The sequence below is a fragment of the Rhinopithecus bieti genome, unplaced genomic scaffold (genome assembly GCF_001698545.2).
Source record: "Rhinopithecus bieti isolate Rb0 unplaced genomic scaffold, ASM169854v2 scaffold_29928, whole genome shotgun sequence".
Classification (NCBI taxonomy): domain Eukaryota; kingdom Metazoa; phylum Chordata; class Mammalia; order Primates; family Cercopithecidae; genus Rhinopithecus; species Rhinopithecus bieti.
Window position 1 is genome coordinate 1,480,268 of NW_016814053.1, and position 4,615 is coordinate 1,484,882.

General features: G+C 45.7%; 1 long non-coding RNA gene across 1 annotated transcript; it reads right to left on the reverse strand.

Annotated features, from left to right (window-relative positions):
* Nucleotides 1-509: 509 nt before the first annotated feature.
* Nucleotides 510-1,692, reverse strand: LOC108513681 (uncharacterized). The gene is made up of 3 exons (XR_001880978.1): nucleotides 1,601-1,692; nucleotides 1,227-1,408; nucleotides 510-986 (listed from the first exon to the last, which is right to left on the reverse strand). It is a non-coding gene; the product is annotated as an uncharacterized LOC108513681 (long non-coding RNA).
* Nucleotides 1,693-4,615: the final 2,923 nt, after the last annotated feature.

Consider the following 4,615-nt stretch of genomic DNA (forward strand, 5'->3'; position numbering starts at 1 on the left):
AAAAAAAAAAAAAAAAAAAAAAAAAGATATGCCAAAATTATTTTGCTTCTTATTTTAAGGTTGGTGAGAAGCTAAAGTTTGTTTTTTGTTTGTTTTGTTTTGTTTTTAAATAGCATCTCTAGCTAATTTCATTTAGTAAAAATGCATTCATTTGGAGGTGAGTTTTTTATTCTTGAAAAGTTGTCCTCTAGAACTGGAATAAGACTTATTCCACGTGGTTGCAGAGGGCAGACCCAGAAGCAGCCATGGGGGAAGATAGCTGCTCGATTCAAAGAGGATCTTCTCTGACAGTTATCCTTGTTCAAAATGCAGTGAACTACCTCAATCAATCAATCAATCAATCAATAATTTTAAAAAAGGAATACAATTAGCTTTATACAAAATTGAGTACAATGTTTCTTTCCTCTTTCATTTTATAGATAGTGAGAAAAATCTGTGTTTAGTACTTAGAGTCTTTAAACTCCCAGTAGATTATCAGATTAATGTTAAGAGTGATGTGAATGCTTAACCAATTTCCACTGGCCCTAAAACGCCTGAATTTAACAGTAAGCCCTCCAAAACTGTTATTTCATATAGATGAAATTTCTAATCACAGACCACCAAGAACTTTTGAAAAATTTAAAGGCTGTCTTCTTTCATAGCGTATTCACTTATTTCTTTTTTAAAAATGAAGCGTGATTATGAGACATGCTCAAAGACAGCTCAGTGGAGGATGCAGAGGTTTTTGCTCTCTTTAACACTGGGTTCAAGACCCAGGCCGTCGGGTGCGTTCTTTAAACTCCCTTTGCTTCAATTACTTTTCGGAGTCTAGGTGCCGTTACCTTTTGGCAATCCGACGGAGAGAGAAGCAAGCAGGGAGACAAGGTGATGCATTCTGCTACGCTGGCCCCATCACCTCTGTCATCACAGGACGTTATGGGTTCCTCTGAGACGAGTTTTTCCCTTATAAGGAGGCAGTAGTGGGGTTTCTCGTCGGAAAGTTAGCCCTGCTTGTAGGAAAGTAGAACGAAAGATTTGTGTGAAAGACTGTAGATCAGCTCGTCTTTGGTCGATAGCATTCTAAAGCAAAAACCTTGACAGGACAGAGGTGAAAGAAGGTGACATCCGTGACAGGAGGTAGGGAGGGAAGCTCAGGTCAGCTCAGTGCAGGGGAATAGTGTTGGTTACTGCAAGCAGCATCCTGGACCGCCGCGGGAATATCTTGGAAATTCTTAAAGAGAACGTACTTTTTGCTCTCTGTGGTCCGGCGGCCATTTTTTCCGACTGGCTGTGGGTAAACGAGCAGCCCCTGTTGGCTCCGAGGGTAATAACAGCTTTTCGCAGAGACGTTTTGAATATGCGCCGGTAGGGGGCAGCGATGAGGTGGTTGCAAGTCCCCGAGCATCCCGTCAACTGGTGAGTTTTAACGCTAAAGGAAACGTAAAATAGTGGATAAATAGAAGAGTGGAGAGAGAAAGCCGACTATAAACCTCAGTAACATCTCTCCATATATTTTTGCCTTTAGAGGAAGAGTGGGCTCGTCTTTAAATGCGCACATGAGTATGCTTCTTAATACGTATGAAGCTGAAAGGAGGCAAACTTCTTGACACTATCCACTTACATAGGGTACCCTTAGTGAGCGAGGGGGGCAAAAGAGACAGGGTCTCGCTATGTTGCCCAGGCTGGAGTGCAGTGGCTATTCACAGGCGCGATCCCACTACTGATCAGCACGGGAGTTTTGACCTGCTCCGTTTCCGACCTGGGCCGGTTCACCCCTCCTTAGGCAACCTGGTGGTCCCCCGCTCCCGGGAGGTCACCATATTGATGCCGAACTTAGTGCGGACACCCGATCGGCATAGCGCACTACAGCCCAGAACTCCTGGGCTCAAGCGATCCTCCCACCTCAGCCTCCCGAGTAGCTGGGACTACAGGCACGCGCCACCGCGCCCGGCGGTTGGAAACGCTGCGAAAAGCTACTAGAAGCTGCAGTGCGGTGACGTCATCGGGGGAGGAGTTGGGGGGCCCAAGCCCGGCGACGTACTTGGACACACCCACACTGGGCGGTCTGGAGGCTACGCTAGTGTGGCGTCATCTGAGCTGACGAGCCGTTAAGCCTTATAGGGTTGGGACCCCGGAAGCTACAGGCGCAGTTGCGGCCACGGCTCCGGATATTTTGATCCGAACACCGCGTTCCTGCTTAACAGAAATTGGTCAGTATGCGCTTAATGCTCATAGTGTGGCGTCCGGACACGCAGCGAGAGAAAGAAAAACGCAATAACCTGGTCCCTCCGCGTTGCTTGCTTCAGCAGGTCTTAAATATGTGCTTCATCTTTTGGGGGACGTTACTTAAGGGGCAACCATTTGGCTCGAAATCTTCCATTATTTTCAGCAAGCATTTAGGAGGTGACTGCATTATAAGGAGAATAACCCACAGTAGCAGAGGTTGGGAGTCTGCATGGTGCCGAGGTCAGCTCAGTCTTCACTATTTGAATGAAGGAAGCCTGGGGCAACTGTTTTGTTTTCTCTGCCCTGCATGTTAGTTGCCCGTTGTTTTTGGAGAAAAAACTAGTATCGGGTATATTGGTGGAAAAATTTGGATTTGGCAGCCTGAAGTCTTTTTTGAGACAAACTTAGGAAGGGATAGAGAGGAGGAAAGAAAAAATTTTCGACTATAGTAGATCTATCTGCGAAAGCAGACCTTCTATTAGTCCTCTATCTATAGTCTTTCCCTCACCCCCCACCCCTTGTCTCCTAAAAACCAGTCCAGACTTTCCCCTCCACCTCCGTCCTTGTAGCAGATAACTTTGCTCCCTCCTTCATGGATAAATTGAAGGCCATCAGACAAAAACTTTTCAATTCCTTGCTACTCTCCCCGCTCTAAATTTATCTTTACAGCTTCAGAGAAGAGGACCCTTCTGTTTTCCCCTCCTACCTCAAACCCAATAGGTCAGAATTCTTCCATCAATCATTTTCACCCATCCTATCTCTCTCTTTCACTTAATACAGATTCCAAGCTGCGTTTCTTCTTAAAAAAACGCCTTTGACCTTGCCTGTCTTTCTAAATGAAACTGTCTGTTTTCATGGCTGCACTTCTTCAAACCATGTTCAACAATAACTACATTCGCTTCTTAACCTTCTGTCTTCAGTCCATAGCCCACCAATCCAATGAAACTATTCTAGCTAAGGCTGCAATACCCTGCCTCCTAACTGGCAGGTCTAAGGAACACTTTCTGACATGGCTGACATAATTTACCACCAATCTCTGTCACTTGTGACTGCTATTTCCTCCCTGAACATTTCTTCTACCTGGTTCTTGTTCACAGCCCCTGATACTTCCTCCCGGGCTGTCTCTTCTGCCCACCCAGCAAATGTTTTTGTTCCTTACAGTTCCCTCCTAAATGTTCTCTGTTCTCTCACTATGTTCTTCATGAGTGATCTAATCAATTATCAAGGCTTTCAAATCTATAGTTCCAATCTGATGCTGTTTCCAGAGCTTCAGATTCACATTTTTAGTTGCCTTCTGGATGTCACGAAATCATTCAAAACTTCAAATTCAATATTTGCAAACAAAACTGATCTTCTCTTCTTCCTCCAAACTTGCTCAGTTTTCCTTTTTATCAATATGTTTGTTTGTTTATTGAGACAGAGTCTTGCTCTGTTGCCCAGGCTGGAGTGCAGTGGTGCGATCTTGGCTCACTGCAACCTCCGCCTCCTGGGTTCAAGCGATTCCCCTCCCTCAGCCTCCTCAGTAGCTGGGATTACAGGTGCCCACCACCGTGCCCAGCTAATTTTTGTATTTTCAGTAAAGATGGGGTTTCGCCATGTTGGCCAGGCTGGTCTTGAACTCCTGACCTCATGATCCATCTGCCTCAGCCTCCCAAAGTGCTGGGATTACAGGCGTGAGCCACCATGCCTGGCCCATCAGTATGTTTAGTTGCTTACTTCAGAACTCTCAGAGTCATCCTTGACTACTGTTTCATTCATTTAATACCAAATATTTACTTTTTACTTATCCAATGACAGGCACTGTACTAGGTGATAGAGATGTGGTGGTGAAGAAAAGAGACAAGGTGGAAGAGACAGACAAAAATTTAGCAAAAAAAATTATAATTTCAAACTGTGATAAGTGCTGGTGAAGGAAGCACAGTACTGAGATATAAACAATGGTGGTAGGAAGCAGGTGGGGCACCAGCTTTCGAGAATGTAGTCAGGTAAGCCTCTTTTAGGAGGTATCATTTAAATTAGAGCCTGAAGAATGAGGCATCGGTTAAGGTACATTGATTACAAACGAGGACTGTCTGTAAACTGAAGTAAACGAACCTCTCTTTAGGAAATTCAGAAGAAAGGCCGGGCGCGGTGGCTCAAGCCTGTAATCCCAGCACTTTGGGAGGCCGAGATGGGCGGATCACGAGGTCAGGAGATCGAGACCATCCTGGCTAACACTGTGAAACCCCGTCTCTACTAAAAAATACAAAAAACTAGCCGGGCGAGGTGGCGGGCGCCTGTAGTCCCAGCTACTTGGGAGGCTGAGGCAGGAGAATGGCGTAAACCCGGGAGGCGGAGCTTGCAGTGAGCTGAGATCTGGCCACTGCACTCCAGCCCGGGCGACAGAGCGAGACTCCGTCTCAAAAAAAAA